The 21,859-nt window shown below is 30.2% G+C and overlaps 1 protein-coding gene across 4 annotated transcripts in view; it reads right to left on the bottom strand.

Annotated features, from left to right (window-relative positions):
- LOC129949147 (serine-rich adhesin for platelets) overlaps positions 1-21,859 on the bottom strand; it is a 112,987-nt gene that overhangs the window by 30,299 nt on the left and 60,829 nt on the right. For 3 of the 4 annotated variants that reach the window (XM_056060422.1, XM_056060419.1, XM_056060420.1), the window contains exon 3: positions 3,973-4,000. The exons of the other annotated variant lie outside the window; for it this stretch is intronic. The gene's annotated coding sequence lies outside the window, so the exon portion shown is untranslated. The remainder of the gene's footprint in view (positions 1-3,972; positions 4,001-21,859) is intronic. 4 annotated transcript variants of the gene reach the window in all.

The following is a 21,859-nucleotide window of genomic DNA, read 5'->3' as shown; positions in this document are numbered from 1 at the left end:
GATAAGGTAGTTAAACTGAACGAAAAGGAGCAAAGAGCCCAGATTATGATGAACAAGAGCTTTGATCTGATGTTATGGCTCAATTCAAAGGTTGTTGTGATGTGCTATAAAAATAGAATACCTCCTACATACTTAGGGTGATGATGATCTCATAACCAAGAGAGACATGACAACTTTCTCAAGTGATTTTCTATTAACGTAGTTGTTACGTTGTAACTTTTAGTGAATCTACTTTTACTTCTTTGTAATATAAATCTGGATTGATATTCGTATTAAGAAATTTGTATTATATTGTAAATCGATTTTATAAACTTATTTAAGGAAGTATTTTATTATTTGGTGAACTATTGAATGTCTGCGTAAAGAATTTTGAAACTATGTCTTTCATTTATTGGTAGGTCATTAATGAACTTCCTTTTATTTTTGATTCAAAATTATATAAGTTTGATCGTATAATTTAAGTTTTCTGATGATAAAACTAAATTGAGTGGATTGAAATTACTACGAAAAGAGTTTGATCGAATGAAGAAATTAATAGTAGAAATTTATGAGAAAATCAAAATTGTTTTTATGGCACTTAAGTTAAACTATACAATGAGAAAATAACTGAGGAAAATTTCGAAATAAAAAGTGGAATGAAATTCTTAAAAAACTAGATAAAAGTGCGAAGCCATTTCGGAATATTGTCAAAATAATTAAAAACAAAAAAGAGAGAAATTCCCAATCTAGAAAATCGTAATTATTTAGCTGCCGAAGACTAAAAAAGGCTTATGCTCTTGAATCAACTTTTTTGAATAATGAAACCAAAAATCTTATAAGCCACGCAAAAAGTTCTCTTAATATACAAAATGTTGATTCGCCTTTAGATCAACTAATTACCATAGAAGATGTGCAACATGTCGTTTCAAATCTGAAAACGAAGAAGGCTGATGGAGTAGACAAAATCAAAAACATTTACATTAAAACTTTTCTCAAGCTTTGGAAAATAGCGAAAGTTATAACTATTCCATAGCCTGGAAAATATTTAAAACTTCCACAAAGCTACCGACCAATTCGTATTTTTAGTAGTCTTAGCAAAATTTTGTAAAATATTTTAAAAGAAAATATGCATATTGGAAATTTCTGATTGATTGAACGTTATTCCTAATGAACTATTTAAGTTTAGAAAATTTCACAGATCTACTCAACAAGTGTTGAAAAAACGCCAGTATGGAAAACAGAATCGTTTGCTTGGATTATCAATTGGCTGTATTTTACTAGATATGGAAAAAGCTTTTGATACTGTGTAGCACGTTAAAATGGTGCACAAATTAGTTTGCTAAGGCTTTTCAACTTTTTAATAGCAATTATTCAAAGTTTTCTGTCTGATAGGTGTTTTGGTGTTTGTGTTAATAACAGGTCATCAAATTGTTACTAAGTTGAACGTGGTGTTCCACGGGGATATGTGTTAGGGCCATTCCTTTACAATATTTAAACATTCGATATTCGCAATCTTTGCAGACGTCAATTAGTTATACATATTTGCTGATAATACTGGAGTTCTTTAATTGTATGAATTTGGTCACAATAAAGGGAGAAATTTAACCCATGTGATTGAAGTAATAACTCAGAATTATTCTAAATGCAAAACAAAACTAAATGCTGACTAAGTGCAAGCTATCCGTTTTAGTAGAACCAGAAAGTCTTGTTTTCTTCCAAGCAATCAGATTAATGTTAAAATGTTAACATTGACTGGCAAAAGACTGTAAGATATCTAGGGGTCTGCTTTAACCAAAAACTTATTTAGAGAGAACATTTTGCAAAAACGATATGTAATATCTTAACGAATAATATGGCGGCCTCAAGAAAGCAAAAAAAAAAAAATAAAAAGATCATTATGGTGAGCCTATAATTTTAACTTTGCCTTTTACGTTAAGTTGTGTTTACCTTGGGAGATTGTTGTATAAATTATTTTTTTTCAATCATACATAGTTCTAACAATGCGGCGCAATTAAACTTTTAAACAAAAATGTGTCATTACTCGTTAATGTAGCTTAGGGCTGTTAGCGAGACGAGACCCGACGAGACCTGACGAAACTTTTTCTAGCCTCTTCTCGGTGTCGTTCAAATCTAAAAATTTCATATTACGTCTCGGTATATGTACATATGTCTCGTCTCGTTCTTGATTAAGCTTTTGTCGCGTTAGTTGTTTCATCATTAGTCTCTTCGCATCTCTCCCATATCTTTTTTTGAATGCGAACTCCTTGAATGAGGTATGTCAGAAGTTGGTAAGCATTACATTGTTCTTCGATGTACTTATACCATTTTTGTCAAATGTTATCTTGATCATAGCCATCTGCAATAGACATTGACAGTGTTTGCTATTCTGTAATGGAATTTATATTCTGTCACAAAAATGTGGAAGAAGCCCTTAAACAAAACATTTTTGATTTTTATTTTTTCAGAAAAGACCAATTTAAAAATTTCAGTCTTGTCAAGGTATCGGTCTAGTTTATTTGAATATCGTCTCAGTCTCGTTTTGGAGGCTTCAAAAGTAAAGCATCGTCTTCTTTTGGTTCCACGATATTTTTCCATTGAAGGAGGCCTTGTATAAGCATTGGTCCATTTTTGGTAAAACATATATTTGAAGTGTAAATATATGCATAACATATATTTATTTGATAATAAATAATTCAAGTGTATTTCTGATTTTGTGTTTTTCAGTTTAGTTTGAACAAAATTTAAAAAAAATACTAGTTAATGGAAGAAATGTTGCAGGCTATGATTTTTTGGAAGAAGGAGATATTACTTTCCAAACTTTTACTAATAACAAATTTGATTAAAGAAAGTTGAACGAATGTCGGCAATATGTTCTGCGCTACCGACAAAATGTTTAAATGACAGCGTCGATAGGCAATTTCATAACCGGTATGGTAGTCTCAGCAATCGACAATGTAGTTTATCCGGCGAATTTAATAATACATTTTTACAATACGTGCGAAGGGTTATTGGCTGAAACACAAACACGCTTTAGCTTAGGCTGCTTTACGATGGGCCTGCTTCGAGGTTGTTTTGAATGACATTTCTAATATGACAAATTTTGTTTTGATTTTTCGTGCAGTAAAAAATATCAATTTTGAAATCGAAAAATAAATAAATTCATAGAGCAAGAACAAACACAGACTGAGAGACGTTGGTGGGACCTGGAGCTCAACCTACGGAGTTCTTCAAAACTCTGTTCTATTCTAAAAAAATAAAAGGTTTTTAAGAAAAAAAAATCCACAGTTATTCTATGCATATTTCAATAACTTACTTTTTAACTCAGATAAAGCTTCATTGTGAAAGCATGCATTGTATTCCTATGGCTTAACTCGTAAATGTCAGCCGAAGACGAAAATGAAGCGTGTTTGTCTTTCAGCCATAATTGATCTGGTCGAATTGAATAATTTTTGATTGGAAAGAAAAATCTATTAAAGACAAAAATTGCATTTTATACTCATACATTTTAGATTTTTTTGAAATCCTTTCTGTCAACGTTAGACTTTTGATCGAAATCTTTCTTAAATGTCAAATATAATTATTGAAATAAAATATGTATGTATATGAAAAAATGGTATTATTGGTCACTTGGGCGTATACGTACTTTTTTATAATTTAAACATTTTTCTAACATTTATGTATATACTGAAGCATGAGTGCCTTCCTTGTGGTGTTAAAGAAGATGAAATTATTATAAAGGATTATAATTTAATAGATTGTGACAAAGCAGGATTAAGCTTAAAAACGTTATTTCTGTAAAATATTTCGTATCATTAAGCCTTTGTAATGAGAAGCAAGTTCGTAAGATGTAAGCCGCCTCAGTGTATATTAATTAGGTACCAAATACATCAATTAAAAACAGTTTACCTTAGTTACACAAAATAAGCTATTTCGTAAAACTTTATGTCTATTTTAACTTTTTAATTAAGATAAATTTTACAAATGTATTCTTACCTTCTATTTCATTAAATCACAGCTGTTCCTGCAAACGAAACAGAGAAAGAAAAAAAACAAAAGATAGTTTTGGTAATTATTCAGATTTTTCTCAAAATATATTTTTGTAGGTATGTATAGTATATATATATATCTAAAGGTAGGTAAATAACGAAAGCAGCAAAAGAAAAATAATGAATTCCCCCTTAGTTATTCTCAAAAGCACTTGTAGCTATGAATTAATTTACTACATTTTCTTTTTCTTGTGTTGCAGACAGAAATCAGAGTGTTGTAACTATACCAACCAACAACACTTGTTCCTTCAACCGCACCCCAGAGCCCGTCCCGTCCCGTCCCGTCGTCGTCGGTCGGTCGGTCGATCGTCTTCATCGTCGTCGTCACGTCACCTGTTGTGTTTGGGTTTAAGTTAAAGAGAGGATGCAGTGATGGGATATTGTGTCGAACGAAAAAGGATGTGGTCGTTATAGACATTAACATAAACCATGACGATGACGACGAGCGACGGAAGTTTGGTAAGGCGAATAGGTTGCATGCAACTCAAGTAATCTGCTTGGTTAAGGTTTTAGAAAGGATACATGCATTTTCGTCCTTCGAAAGAAGACGATGACGAGCGACGACGTCGACGACGACGACGAGAGAAGAGTTCAATCGATTCGATGATGTTGATTTCCTAAACATACACAGGTACATAACGTATATCCTCTCAACATCGAGAAGGAGGTAAATTCTAGAAGGGATATTATTTTAAAGAGCTTTTTATAAAATTAGAGTACCCTTAAGATTTGAGATTCCAATTAATTATATTGAGATATTTTTGTTGAATGAAAACTGTATCTATGTTTATTCTATCTATAAATATATGTTCGTAGGTAGATAGGATTTACATTTTGGGGGTTTTATAAACCTAACCCATTTGGTTGGAATTTGATTGATACATATGCATATATATATATATAAGTCAAGTGTGTGATGGGGGAAAATGTTTAAGTGGCGTTACGAATGTTTTTTGAAAAACAATATTGAACTTGGGAATTAGAGATTTATTTTATAGCCTAGAGAAACCACAGCTTTAAGCAAATTTGTGTGTATGTACACAAAATTATTTTGCTCAGAGATAAAACTTAACAGTTTCCGCAACATGTCTCAAAGGGAATACGATCTTAAAATTATATAATTTAACGAATTGCTCAATTAAAAAGTAATATTTTTGAATAAGTACATTTTTAATTTACATTTTCAGCTCTTTTGGTAGAATTCAAGCTTAGATAGATGACATTTTGTTAAAAACGAGACAAGACCTCAATATTTCCGACATCTTGGAGACATTCTTTTAAATCAGTCATTAGCTTCAAAATACATATATTTAAATAAAAAGGGTAAAACAGCTTTGTTTTATATATATACATTTTATTTGCAAATTTATTATTAAAGAAATACATAAATAAATGTGAATTACTGTAAGTGTTTCGTAGATATTCATAATGGGTCTACATAAACCAACAACCTTGCCTAACCATAGCGTCCTGCAAAAGAATTGATGCAGAAGGAAGTTCAAATTATGGTCTAAACACACTTACAAGTATCCTAGCGTTGCCGCCAAAAAAAATGTTCGTGCCACATTTTTTGAAAAAAACGTGCCATTTATGAAATTGTTATTTAAAAATAAATTTTTATTAAATACTATTACTATTACAAAAAAAATCACATTCCCTATTCGTGTAGGCATTGTGCATAAACAGGAGTTTTTGGCAAGTTCATAACTAACTTATCCACATCACATTATGAGTAGGTGTTATTATTAAAAATATATACACATAAATGTAAATATATACAAATCTAAAGACGTAATAAAGCTTTGTTATAATAAGTTAAATTAATAAATTAGCTGGAGGTTTGAAATTTTGACAATTATTAGGCTTAATAAATTCATTATATTGCATTAAAGTATTAATTGTTTTGTATGACAGTCTGATTTTGTTGTTTTTTTTAATATTATTTAGCTTTGAAAACACTCGTTCTGCTGATGCACTCCCGTGAGGCAAACAAAGGAGAACATAAATTTGGAAATATTAATGAACATTTATTCATCAATTTTATTTTTTAGTTTATATAACTTAAGCCAAAAGTTTTTGAATCTTCAAAACGCTTTCACCAAAAAGACACAATTCTGATATCAAAATATTAAAGTGTGGCAAAATATTTTGTATGTTTGGATAATTTTTTTAAAAGGTTGGATCAATTATTTTAAACACATTTAAAACATTATCCTTTAAATTAAGTTTGCTTTCAAATTCTTGTGAAAGTTTTTTTGAGAATATTTGACAATCTTACATTCAATTTTTCGTTAGTCTCTAAATTTTGAAGCTCTTCTGTGCCTTCAATTCCCAACAAAATATCATCTATCGGCTAACAGTTTACGATATCATAGCAAATATCATCTTTTTTTTTAAAGAATTGACATAATCTTCTTTTAAAAAATGTTTAACTATAATTTTGTGAAAAGTAAATATATCTGAAACTAATAAATTTATTTTTGGGGTTTCGCTTTGAAGTGACACATTAATTTTGGTTGTAGAAGGTAGAACGTAATCCAAGAACTTGAAATATGATACATAAACAAGACAAAGATATAAACAGTAGAAGAATAAAACACAAACACTCGTCCACTTATGCCAAAGCCAATACTAAAAACCGTAAACAGTAGACGAAGAAAAAAAAAACACAAAAAAAACAAAAATAATAGATTGTTTTGTATGACAGCTGTATATTGAAAGATCGACGATCTACTACATTGTAATGAAATGAATGTGTTCATACTATGAGTTAGAATAGATGCATCCAGTTCTGTGGAGGTGATAAAGTAGACAAGTCAAGTTTTTTTGAATATTGAGACTGCGTTTACACTATGAGTTTAAATTTATGTAAAAAAGGTAAAATAAAAAAAATGTCAAATATTTAAACTTTTCGTGTCACCGGGCCACGAGAAAATGTCGGTGTCAAAGTGGCACGATAGTGCCACATCGGCAACACCTAACGTTTTTAAAAGGTTAAAATATGATTGTTTTATATATATTTTAGTATGAACTTAGATATAACATTTTCGTTTTAATAAAAAAGTAAATCTCATATTGATTTCAAAATTAAAGTTGGTAATATTTTTCTTAATGTCTGATCCTTATACCCTTTTACAAAATTAATTAATTAAATAACTGATTGAAGTTATTTGTTTTAAATCAATAAGCTTATGTTAAATTTAATTTGTATTTATTTTCGGACTGATATCATTTTAAACGTCAATTAAAACAGATACGCGTCAGATTCTTGTAAAATTATCTGTCAGTGATATAAAGCCACTACTACATTCTGTTTTTTTTTTTCAACTGCGGTTTCTTCCTTGTTTCATGTGTTTCATACATAACATTAACTTCTTTTAATCACTGTGTTTGTTAAGTTGTCTAGAAAATTAACTGAACTTTGATTCTGAATATCCTGCTATTTGGGCAGCCGTCACTTTTAAAACTGTCATTGTCTGATACTCTTGATAGGTAAAAACATTGTTTTTAATAAAAAATAAAATAGTTAAAATACACTTAAAAATATTGAAAATTTCTCTATCACAAAGTTTCGCAAGAAAAGAAGTTTTCTGATCGTTGTATTTTAAGAAGATGTGATCGCAATCAGCAACAGAAATCTTGTGATAACTTAACTGATTTTGGGGTACTGTTTTGCGTGATCCATATCTCTAGAACCAGTAGGAATATCGACTTAAAATAAATTAAGTTTTAGAAATAATAACATCGAAAGATGCAGAAAGGTTTTCAAAAGAGATGAGAGGGTGTTCTTTTTACATATATATTTTTTTTATTATAGAAACTAAATAAAGCGAATATGTCAATAAAATTTTAAAATTGGTAAAAACTTATATTCGATTCGAATATTTCGAGAATAAATGAAGGAATTGACCTCGAAATTTAACATTTTGTGCAGGACTTTACCGTCAACGTAAGATAATGTTTTTAAAAAAACCCAATACGTTTTTTATAAGAAATAAGAACTTCCAAAGAAGTGTTTCTAAATTTGATAAAAATTGTTTTTCAAGTTAAAATTTAGGGAACAAAATAAGATATTCAAATCAAACTTTTTATATCAAATGTAAAATATTGTTGTTAAATTTTAGTTAATTTTTAAGAAAAATTTAACTGAGAAATGTTTTTTTGCAAAACTCGAAATCCTACAAAACCAAAAAAAAATGATAAGAAATGGTATTCGACTTAAGAATTATGAGAACAAAGAAAGATATTGACTTAAAATTGTTTTATCTTACACAAAATGTTGTTAACAATATTTTATTACACTTTTAGAAAAGTTGTTGAAAAGTAAGTTGCTTATAGCCCCTTTTTTAATATCAAATGAAACCTCTTAATCCTTTGTTTAAAAATGTTGAATAAATATTTAAACCTTTGTCTGTTTACTTAGTTTTAAACAATACTAACAGCAACTTGAAAATAATGTATCTAATCGAGAAGAGACGGATTTAACAAACAAACTTAAATAACAACTGTAGATTTATTAACATAAATAACATCCTGAGTACCTAAATTTATACAACAACTTATTCCCCTTCAAAAGCATTAACATTCCTTAAACAATCCCCATAATAACGAATAAGGAATGTGTAGATTCCATCAATTTCCCCTAAAACACACAAAATCACCTTCTATACCAACCTTGCAATAAACAATTTGAAAAGTGTGCATAAATAGTACAGAAAGTTTAAATACTTCTCCGTTAAGTATAGATCAAGGTGTAAGGAATTCATACCTTAAAGATAGATACAGTATATAACTGGTGAAGTGTATTTATAGAGGATTCCAATTCAATCATTCATCCTTTTCACCTTCAAAAGACCACTTCAAATTTTCTTCTCTTCAAAAATTTAACTTCAAAACTATTTAAATAATTCTTCTTCTTCTACTTCATACTTTTCAAAAGAATTATGAAAATATCTCCGTGACACCTCGTCGTGACAGATTTTAACCACTTTTAGATCCTTTCATTCAGCAAGGTGCTTTTTAAGTTGTGTGAAATCTATTTAACTATTTAGCAAGAATTTTCTATTATATACCCAACCTATATTCGAGAACTTAAACGACACAACTTATGTACTTGATGTATAGATTTCTACAGGAAAAGGATGTTATGTATATATGAACACTTTTTAAACACAAAAATATGTATGTGAAGAGCAACATAAAATATAGAGGAAGAAAAATCACATGGCTCTTGTTACGAAATATTTTGATCCTATTCGACAACTCTAACCACATAATGTCGAGGAGCATTGTTAGCATAACGTGCTATAAAAAAAGAAAGAAAATCGCTCAACTGCTACAAGGACCAAGTGAGCTTATGGTGGTACCTAACCTATAGAAAATATAGGTAAACCTGCCATCAGCCCCTTTTTTACGTTTACCTAGGTGTGTAATGTACGTAAAACGTATATAAAGCAAGCTTGTCAGGTAATTTTACATCACAATGCAATGCATATATGTAGGAACCTTGAATTAACTGCACACCATTTCACCCATAAATGCTTGACATCACGTCGCTCGTCATCATCATCGTCGTCGTCGTCGTGTCGTTTGAGAATAGAAAAGCCATGTGTACTTTATTTTGTTGTATTTTTTAAGGAACCTATGTTTTACAAATAGACAGACTTAAAATAAATTCCCCATAAAATCTGTCCGTAGACAAGTTGTTTGGTATATTATTAAATATCATTGAACATTATTCATCATTTTGTTAACCTACATAGTTTTTATTGTTGTTGTTAGTTTTGTTGTTTCAAGATGCCAAAGGCTAAAATGGTCAGAGAGATTCATATGATGGCATTTAATGTACCTTAATAATTTATCCCTCCATTAAATAGACACTTTTGACATCTTTACGTCAATCATCATCACATCATTTTTGTGTTGTGTTCACAGTTTGTTGACATGTATTGTACTTGACACATAAAAACATCACCCAGTCAACAACAAAAACACAAAAAAAACTGTTAATGTCATACCATTAAGCTTACTTTTGACAGGTTTGTCATTTTTTGACGATGAACATGAATATTTTCCGAAATTATGTATGTTTATTAACATTTCAAAAATAATTCAAAACAACAATTTTGACAAGACAACACACACAACATATAAATTAGGTCAAAGTGACATCCTTACAAAAAAAAAAAACGACATATCACTTTAACTTTAACCCAAACTGCAACTTTCACTCACTGACTGAATATGACAGTATAACGTTTCAATTTCAGTTTCACAGTTATACACGCATCAGGTCTTGTTGACAATTTTATTTCTTACTTTGAAAGTATATCATAGCAATTTATGTGGGAGACACATTGAATAAATCTGATTCTTGAATTTAGAGTTGCCAACAGTGTGTTTCGGTTATGGTTTTGTAATTATTTGTTTTGTGCTGTAGCTCAATCGATAGAATATAAATCATTTGAAAAGTTTAAAAAGAATATTTACTTATAAGTGTCATGAAAGTTGGTTTTGTATTTTAATCAGTGAATCGTGGAAAATGCTATATTTAAACCCTAAAGAATGATTAACTTAAACGTCATCCATAGAATAACGCCTTTAATGAAATATGTGGAATTATAAATCAAAACATCTTAAACGTCAAAATGTGTCATTTTAAAATAACTCAACATGAGTCAGTTTAACACGGATCACACTCGGTTCGAGGTTTCAATCTGCCAATTCTTAAGAAGCAACGATATTTAAACCGGGTTTCAGTGTTCAATTGAGTAGAAATTGACCTAATCACCTAGTCGTTTTATTGGTTTAAATCGTTAGTTTAAGTTCTTAATGTGTGGATAAATAGTTTTCTGGATCTAGAGTGAATGCAAGTTGCACATTTATGGTTCAGTCGCAGTTATTTTAACTTCAGGATTTTTTTTAATTTAGTGAGGTTTTAACGTGATGAAGGGTTCGTGTACTCGTATATGACAAAAGGCAATTAATATAACTCATTTATTAAAACAGGCACATCATGAAATAAATATTGAACTGTTATTGTGAACCGGCCTCTGAATTGTCAAAAACCGCATCAGCGAATGTCACTTTATCAACGAAGGTTCTTTCAGCGAAGATTAAATGTGGATTAAGATATCAATCTGAATCGGTGAATTTAATGCGGTTTCAACCAGGTTTCAAAACTCAATTCAAAACAAATTGTAGTTCAAGTGTGGTTGAATGTCAGTTAATCGATTTAAATCGTTAGTTTAGTTCGCTTTAACGATGTTAATACTCAATTAACTTGAATACCTATTGAAAGAGATTACATTAAATCAAGGATTCTTGTATTGGCGATCCGTTGGGTCAGCAAAAAAACTGATTTGTCAACTCTGGGATAAAAGAACAAAAATTAGCCAAATTGTTCTACACATTATTTTTCCGTCAAATAATATTATCCTGAATCACTCCTGCATATCTCTGGAAGGAGATGGTTTTTAATAGTTATACGGTATACCTATACCACAACTAAATGTTCAAAATTGAATCCAACAACTGCCTAATCAACAGCGGAAATTCATCTACCGAAACGTGACCCGATTTATGAATCTCTTCTTTTCATTGCACATCATTTGTTTTCCCTTCATCTCTTACCAGAGTAGTCACTTCACTATGCCATCACCTATAGAGTTGGTTTGGTACCTACAGTGACTTTGGTCCACGAAAGCTTTGTGCGATTGTGAATTGTGATGATGATGGGCCCAGTTCTCCAGTTTTGGTTCGGGTTTGGGTTTGGGTTGGGTCCTTCTTGTTTTTCTGCCTTATTTTTACCACTGGGTTGACAGAGGGTAGCAATCATCAGCCTAGCAAACCCCAGCGCCATCGCTATCGCTTATCATCATTTAGCAGTGGCTAAAAGCTAGCAGCGCACCACTCAACAGTGAGTCAGTCAGCAGCTCAACGCGCGGCGGCGGGCGGCGGCCGGCGGTGAGAAGTGAGAACAATATTCATTGTCTGTGTTTTGATGTGCAAAATTCATTATCCTCGTTGTCATACGATAAATCATTTTAATTTAGAAGAGAAGAGACAGAAGGGTGATGGTGGGATGGCATTGGTGAACAACGAAAGGAGCAGCAATCACTTTTAATTGGACATGAATTAAAAGTGTTGAGATTGGTGTGAGAGACTTTTTGATGCTATAAGGATATTTTTATATAATTGATTGAGAAAAAACAAGGCTTGTCTGTAGTATCTACATAAAACTACAGTACATATATAGATAGCAAGAAAAGTTAGATTGAGTAGATTGTCAAAGATAGATTCTAATAGGAAATTGAGATGGTTTCCAGTTTTGTAATTGACACTTGGCTTACTGTCATTTGAGAATTTGATTAAAAACTTGATGGTATTGCATTTTATACTATGTTAAAGTTTGTATTTCCTTGGAAATAATAAATGTTGATTTTCAAGAGGAAATTTGAGGAATGGCTTAGAAAAGTCAAAATTCCCTCAACTGAAGTTTGACCATGGTGCGAAATTATTAAACTGACACTTGTCATGACAATAATTACTCTGGGAGGATTTGTCAATTAATCGCAAGAGGCAGTACCTGTGAAAAAAGTTAGGTGGCACGGGCAGGGACTGAACCCAAGACCCCGTGCATGACAGTCCAAACAAAATCAAGCTCGGCTGAACAATTAGGATGTGCGGTGGCGGCACAACATGTCAAACAGTTCATGCCAAAATTGATTTATGTAAGGAAACGTTTGGTAACCGCATAGCTTCCGGTTACGGGTCAATGAATTATCCTCCTATATCGTGGAATTTCACAGTACTTGAGTTTTTTTTCTCCGGTAATGTGAAGTCCCGCTGATAATTCCGAAACAATTAACCAATTGGAGGACAAAATTTGCTTTATTACCGAAAACTTGACCTCCAGAATTAAGTAAACTGAAGGTATAATATTTAAACAGAAAAACAGTGTTAGTCAAAAGGCCAAATACATTCTATAAAATTTTCTAAACCTGCGACTTCTATTTTAATCTTAAACCTGGCTCAAAAAAATTCTAAAGGTGTCAAATCATAAGATGTTGGGGGTCAAGTATTGTAATTTTTTAGCGGCCATAAAACGGTAAGGAAAATTTTCTTGCAGGACTTTGAACTATTGTTGCCAAATTTCCAACATTTGGTAGTGAGTTTTAACAATTTCAATGAGTTTTTTTCGTATAAGTAATGGATTAATTTTCACTTTTCAAATTTCAAAAAATGACAGTTAAGAAAGTGACAGCTGTCAAAGTACGCAAGTTATTTAACTAATTTGAAAACTCTTTTAGGAATGATTTAGAAGAATTATGTAACTAATGGAAGAAGGGTAAAAGTTGTTTGTCCTTCTATGTAAGCAATTATGAATTTATAAATTTAGAACGACAATTTTGCACCTATGTTCTGAAGTTTTTTAACTTGAAGTTGTAAAGGTCTTATCTGCATCAAAATAAACTCGTTTCCATCTTAACAGGTGCGTCATGTTCTTTTCAAATTAAATATACATTTTAGAAATACCAAATTAGTATTTATAGGACGAAGAACAATACAATTTCAATCGCTTTAAATTAAAACATTAACTCAAAACCTTTAACACGCATAAATAAACATAATTAACATTCAAATTATTTAAACGATAAGATCTCAACCTTTCCAGGTTAACATACCGAACAAAAAATAATTGCCTTCTATAACTTTCTAAAGAATCTATTTCACATTTACATGCTTTCGTATAAGGTAAACTTCAAAATACCTACCTGAAAAACTAAGACTATCTTCAATTAACCTATATAATAAAGAAATGAGCCTTTAAGAGAACCCACTTTTTTCAAAAATGCTTACCTACTTTCATTCAATCTTTTAACTTAATCTTAAGTGCCAGCAAATTCATTAATTTAAATAAGTTGGTAAATTTTCTAGTAAAAGAAAAACAAAACAAAAGAGAAACCAGCCAGACCATTTTTCAAGCTACTTCCTTCCGATTTTTTAGAATAGCTTAACAATGTTTAAACAGTTCATCTATGCGCTGTCACGGGCGTCCTATACACGGGTGCGAGTGGGTGGTGATGGAGGTGAGTGGTTAAAGTAAGTCTTGTTTGCTTTCAAAAGAATCCCAAATATCACATCGCCTTCGGTTCACCTTTTTTTTAAAGACACAAGAACGAGCGTTTTGCCTCAGGTGAGAAGTCATCATAATCATTAAGCCCGCTCTCACCTCTATCCTTAGGTTTTACTTCTCTTCTTATCTTTGTCCCATCAAAACAAACACAAAAAAGAAACGAAAAAGTAAAACAAAAAATCTTATAAAAGGAGAACTAAATACCGAGACAGGAGCATCACAAAAGACTCAAAAGCAAAGAAAAACTGCGAACTCCTTGAACACTTATTTCTTTTTTTTAAACCGTCTACATTTTAATGAATAATAAAAAAAGGATACACAATTTTTCCTCTCTTTCTATCCTTTTCATTTTAAACCTTTCCCGCTTTGCCTAAAGTCTTTGCTCTTTGAGGATGGTGAATCCTTTTTTGTTGTGTTTTTTTAAATATTTGCATAAAATAAACTCAAGCTCTGCTTTAATTACAATAATTATAATTCTAAGACAGATGAATAGAGCGAAAGAGAAAGAGGAAAAGAATTATAATTTTGCTACCATACAGTTTCCATATAGAAGTTGAAGAAAAGGAAGACAAGATATAGGTGTTCGGTATAAAGGACAATGAAAAATGTTAAACAAGCCATGGAACCTGATTAAATAAGGCGTTAAATGAATTTTATATTAAACAAACAGATCTATTAATTTTTGTTGTTATTCTATTTTCTAAAATGAATTTAATGTAACCATAAATTGCATTTCTTTATTTCAGCATCTTTTCTCGGAGGAACAAAACAACTTATATCCTAGATAAGTATCTAAATAGCTACTAACCTATACTGAACAAGAAGCTTAAGGCCATTTGTATAATTTTTTATCGCAACATTGAGGTGGTTTTGTTGGCTGCAGACTTTTAAAAGCTGTTGCTTTCTGGAGGAGTATTTTATACCCTCCCATAGCGTACTAATAAATAACACTCCAGGGGAGACACTAAAAGATACCTTCTACTCCTACAAACACCACCTACAACACGAAGAATTTTGGTGAACAATTTGTATCCTTAAGGATACAGTGTATATCTATCTATATAAATGTTTGCAAGGACTTTTCATGACGTACATCGAGTTATTTTTAAGGTAATGTGGATTATTTTTAAGGTCATTGAAGTTGATACATAAGACAGACTTTTGTATATTTTAAAGGACGGTTATGTCAATAATAATAATTTATCAATATGTTTTCATCATCCTAATGTCAAGAAAAATAATGAATCGAAATGTTGTGTACATCAAACATTCACTTTTTCCAGATAAATTCTTGTACTGAACCCACCTAAACAAGTTTATGAACGAACCTTTTCTGACATTCATAAAGATGTGTGATGTCAGTAGTTTTTGTTATTCTTGCGTTGCCTTATAGTACGTTTCCACCAAAAAATAATCCGAGATTTAATCCAAATGATTTAAAATAAATCATGAGGTGTTTGCACCAAAGAAAAGGAGATTAATTTGACGTTGTCATAACAACCAATCGTAATTAGTTTTTTTTTTATTCTTGTACCTATGTATTTATTATTTTTGTATACTTACATTTTATTTCGTTTTTGATTTCTTTCGTTTTCGTTTTTGAGTTGTTTATTGTTTATAGTTTATTGTTTTCAATTTGAATTATATGGTGAAGCAGATAGTTTTTGTTGACATTTCCATCTGTCAATAAACAAAATAGGAGTTTAAATGGGTCGGTTCAACAATTATTCTCCGAAACAAAAGTTTGTTTGATTTGACAAACTAATGTTTCCAAGTAGATTTCAATGAGTTTTATTTGAAATTTTCATTTTAGGAGATTAAAATTTCTATTGTAATTCTGTGAGATTTCAAGGAGATTTGTGACAAATCTAGCTTAATATCGGTTTAGTGCCCGGTGGAGTTTTGAGTTTTCGAAAGCCCGAAAATCGTTCAGACTGAACATTTACACGTTTTCGTTTGACAATTAAATCTTTGCAACATAGACTGTCAAACTTTGTATTGAAGCAGCCTTCTTCAGTTTTGTTTACATTTCATTGAGCTCTGAATGTATCCAAAGGTTTGATTGTTTAGTTTATCTTTAAATTGCTACTAGTTTTCGTCAGATTTTATATAAAACTTGTGGTTTACAAAAACTTGTGGCTTTCGAATAATGTATGGAAAAGCTTGAATTTTCAATGTAGTTTGTTGGCCAATATTTAAGACTTGTTTTTTTTTTTTAAATAAAAATCGAATTTCGACATTTAAAAAAAACTGGACAAATAATAACAACATTTATCTTTAATTTTAAAAGCTTACAAATTTAAATGTTATAAAGTGAACAAAGAAATCTTTTAACAAAAATTGAAAGAGTTCTTCAAGTTTGAAGTTTCAAATTCAGATGGCGATAAGATATAGGTGAAATAAAATAAGACACATTTCTATTCTTTAAAAAACAAATTAGCTACACATAGTCCCTACCTTGGGTGACAAATCCAATTGTAGGTGAATTTTTCTAAATTTTTCCAAAAGAGTATTATTTGTCTATTTTAATTCCTTAATTTTTGTTTTACTAACAAAACGCTAGTTTATTCAACACATTCGTGTATTTTGTTTTATTTTTTTTTAAAAGACTCGTTTTTTACAACCGCACTTACTACTTATATTACGAGAACTTCCTTAAGAACATTACTTTTCAAACTCTTTAAAAGAGGAAATAAAATTGAAACATAAGTCAACCAAATCCAAGGCTGGATGAACTATTTTTATAAATACCTTTGAAAGGGGCCCCTTAAAAATTACATAAGCACAATTTTCCTTAACTCAAATAGTATTTGTGAGGGGGTTAAGGGTACTTTAATTTGTTAGTAAAGTGTTGAAACCAATGGGTCAATTTATATTTTTAAATTTTCTGTGAGTTTTCGCACACGGATCGACAAAGCAGGAGAATGAAATAAAAACACAATTCTTATTATTCTTTTTTAATTGCGATATAGAGAACTCCTAAAATCGAATCATTAAGATTCTGAGAAATATAAACTGGCTAAATAGCAATTTGACAGCTGTCAGTTAAAGATTACTAAACAAACGGGCCACTTTTTAATCAAAAAAAGAAAAACGAACTTATATCATCAGTTTTATTTATCTCGCAAAATCAGATATTTGTTTTTTCTTTAAAGGGAGGGGCGCTGTAAGTATACAGATCTATAGCACCCTTCTTCCAAATTTGTACATCTTAGAAAGGATATATTTATATCTGGCTTGAAACAAATCCACTCCTGAAAAGACTTAAAGAAAGGGAGAGAAAGACAGATCAATTAAACACGAATGCTGATGAAAATGAAAAGTAGGGCTTTAATTCTTGGGATCGGGGTTGGGGATCCTTGAAGGATAAAGCACTTAAATGGTGAACGGTGTGGCGCGGCAAAAACAACAAATATAAAAAGTAAAATAAACAAAACAAAAATGAGGAAGAACAGGGTATATAATAAACCAGAGAGTTTTATTGTTAATTGGAAATCTTAAGTGAAGGTTTCGCATTTTAGCTACAATAATGTTTTATTTTTTTATAATCTTTCCTTTGTTATATTTTTATATTCCCTCATCAGAGTACCTTTGTATCTACAGAGTTGTTCGATTTAGATAACAGTTATATTAACAATTCTCATTAACTTTATATGAACACAACAATTTTAATGAAAACATTCAGTGGTACTCGTATAATATTAATTAACATCATAACAATAAGTAAACTGCAATAAAAGTTATACCTATACCATCATCACACAGAATTATTTTTTATTGTTTGAAAAATTATTATCACGGAAGTCGTATACATGAATATTCAACTCATGTACGACATTGTAACGTATCCTTTTATATTGAAATAAATGATTTCATTTTTTTTACATGATATCAAGTTTAATTGTGCATAATGAAAAACCAAAATATTTATAAATTGCTACCATCATGATATTTATTTATTTAATGAAACAAAAAGTACAAAATGTTTTATAGATCTGCATCCTCATTTAAAATACTCGCATATGGTGAACAATCTTTTTGTGTTTCTGTTTTATTTTTTGGAAAATCGTATAATATTGGCAAATTATTTAAATCCAAACAATTTCAACACTCTTTACATTTCTACAAAAAGAAAGAAAAAATAAAAACAAATTAATGAACTAAATTATAACATCAAAATGAGAATGTAGAAAAGTTTTGTACATTCACTTTTTCTTAACTCCATAATGTATGCCACATTTATGATAAACATGCTTATAAATTCCATTCCCTACCAATGCCAAGGACAGGACTCTGAAACTGAGCCTATTTACCTTGCTTGTAAAAGTATTATAAAGGTATAAGGTACCTTACCTACTCTACTCCTCCATACATATAATGGAAGTCATTTTGCCTCTTGTAAATTTGTTTGCTTACAAAAACTACATATCCAATTCCACCCCATCATCCATTTTCATCCCTTCATTTTCATTCACAACCCCTTTCCTCCCTTTTAAGAGTATGGCATAGCATAAAAGAACCACCCCTACTCCTCCTGCTCTAGGTTATTCAAGTAAAAGTAATGTGAGAAAGCATAGCTACACGTTTACGCTTTTACTTTGTGCGTGCACCTTAATGTTGCCTTATTATATACTTTGAATAGCAAAGCGCGAAATGTTGGTGTCGGTTGACTTTTTCCTACCCAACGATTATTATTATTATGTCCTTTTTTGCACGTTTTCTTTTGTTTAGATTGAAGAATATGGGAGCCAAGTTGTATGACAGGTGCGGGGTCGGAATGTTATTTTTGAGTTCGAGGGTTGAAAGTGTACAGGGGTTGAAAAAGAGAGGAGAGAGTTTATTTCAAGAGGAACCTATTTTCACGAAATTTTGTACCGTTTTTGTGATTAATGTAGGTGTGTATTTAAGGCAGTGAACCTTTCACAGGAAAGTTCATTCTTTTGGTATAAATAAATGAATAACTTCATTGTTATGGGGATAGCAGTGATTTATTACCTTTCTGAGAAATTTTGCAATCGAAATAAATTTTCAAAGTTTTAATAAGTCCCTTAACTTCAAAAAAATAGCTGTTTGTGTTCCCAGGCCCAAAGGATTTGAATTTTCTAAATTTTTATCTTAGAAATTGAAATTTTTATCTTGAAATATTTCCAGTAACCGTCTGTCGATTTTTCTAAAACTCTTACAGGTATTGATAATAATATTTTGTGTGAGAAAAAATATTCGAAGACATTAAATTTTGTTGTTCTCCTAAAACTTCAAATTCATTTGTTATTCAAAAAAAGCTATTTTTTATATGATAAAATAATCTTCATTTCAATATCTGTTTTTGTACCCCACAATTTTAGTCGAAAACCAATCTTTATCAATTTTGGCAGCATTCTTTAAAACTTTTTATTTTCAATAAGGGTTTTTCTATAAATTGAAAAACATTTTTAAAACAGAGGCTGAGATGAGACAAACATTGATAACTTCACATCCCGTCTGTCGATTTGTCTTGCATACATTTTTTTTAGGTTTTGGTTTTTTTTTTTTTAAGTTGAATTATTTTTAAAAATGTTTAAGTTACCAAAAATATTTTGAATATAGTAAAATAGTTGTATTTAAAAATTTATTTTTGCTAACGAGAATTTTAATCGAAACAAATTTTGACCAATTTTAGTCGCATTTTTAAAAATGTTTTTATTTCTTATATAAACAAATATATACAAAACAAAATATATTTTTAATTTTTGAAAAAAAATTTCAGTCGAAAATAAATTTGTACTAAGTTTTTTATTGTGTTTTTATTTTTTTATTTTTTGTAAGAAAACTGTCGATTCGATTTTTCTCAAAATTGTGCAGAATGTTGAAAAGTTTGAAGCCATAATCTCAAATTTTTAAAAAGATATTTGAGTCGAAAATCAATTTTTACCAACTTTTAGTAATATTTTTGTTTAGGTTTTTATTTTTTATAAAAAAATTTCTTAAAATTTAACGAAAATGATAAACTAAATGAAATAACTCCATGTTTGCACTGAAAACTTGTAGGAACGAAGGAATGTGATTGGGTTGTAGTAAGCACCTTCTACCACCAATAATATTCCTTCATTATCATCATAAACATGTCTTTATCTACCTATCTGCATAAGGATGAGAAAGCCAATCAATTATTCTTTTAGACACCTACCTAACTACACAACATGACAAAATAGGCGATCACTTTACAATTTAAACTAACATGTTCTTGCTCTTTCTTATCTTCAGATACTTTATTTTCCATCCTGGTTCTTCTAATATGAAATTAAAATAAAGCCATTCAAAGGAAAAAGCTTTGAACGAACTAATTGAATACACAAACAATTGTTTTCGTTAAGTATGCTTAAAGTATTTTTAATTTCCGGGATGAAATGTCCTAGGATGAGTTGTGTCTTGGGATGAATCACGCGGTTTTTTGACAAATCAAATGGCGTTTATATCTTTGAAGACAAACTTATTTTACAGGTATATTTTTAAATCTTATATAAGTACTTTTTTAAACAGACTCTTTGCATACAGGAGCAAGTTCGTGCGACCCAGTCGTGCATTTTATTTTCACTTCTTTTATAAAAAAATATTGTTTTCGACATTTTTCTGAAGTTTTAGAAAAATCGACAGAAGGGCACGGAAGTTATCAATTTGGGTCGCAATCCAGCCTTTTTTTATATTATGGCAAATTTTAAATATTTTTCAGTTGATATTTAATTCAAATATAAAAATCATTTACAAACAATAACATTTTTGGTGTTGTGACAATTTTCAAGTAAATGACCGAAACAAATGTGAACTTTCATTGACGTTGCTTACATCTTTCAGAAATAGAATTTGAAGTTTCACTTTCGTATCGCCTTTTACGAAATGGGAGCGTAATAAAATAATAAGACGTCAAAATAAGTTACCTCATAGAAAATTCTCATATTATGTTCAACGCCATTCTGAAAGTAACATACATATTTATAAATTAAAACATTTTCTGTTACTGTCACAAAATATTAAATTGCTTTCTCTGAATACAGAAATTAATTTAAATTAAAGTTAAAACAGTACTTTTGAAGACAAATAGGTTTATATGTTCCTACATGTACATTGTACATACACTATTTTCATTTCGTATATAAACTTTTCTATTGGTACAACTCTTGTACTGTACATATGTTCACACTTTCTAACATTTTCTGCCACTCAAAGTCACTCTTTTCTTAATGATGAACATAAAGTTTTATAGCTAACTATACTGGGCTGATGGTATCGCGGTAGGTTATAATATGCTACTGCTGCATCATGTACATTTGTACAGTGTATGGTGTTTGGGTAACATCAAATATGGTCAAGGGAGCAATTTATTTGAAAACTTTTCTCGAAAACTTCGAATGTTTTGTTCAAATATAAGCCAAATAAAGTTTAAGTGGGGATTTGTGTTTTTGAAAACTATTATATGAACACAGAACATTTATTTTTTAACAAATTGTTATTGTTTCACCTTTTTGAAGGAAAAAGTTGTCTTTTTGACATATATGACATAATATAACTTTATATTATTTATGAGCCTGTAAAATGTTTGAACTTTGCATATTCTCATAAGGTTGTTTTTTATTTTAAATGACAAGGTTGAGAAAAGTTTTAAAATGACTTCAATTTAACATTTTTTTGTGAAACAAACAAACCTATGTTGACGTTTATT

Source organism: Eupeodes corollae, chromosome 3 (genome assembly GCF_945859685.1).
Source record: "Eupeodes corollae chromosome 3, idEupCoro1.1, whole genome shotgun sequence".
NCBI lineage: Eukaryota > Metazoa > Arthropoda > Insecta > Diptera > Syrphidae > Eupeodes > Eupeodes corollae.
Note: the sequence above shows the minus strand (reverse complement) of the source record. Positions and strands in the feature narration are given on the sequence as shown.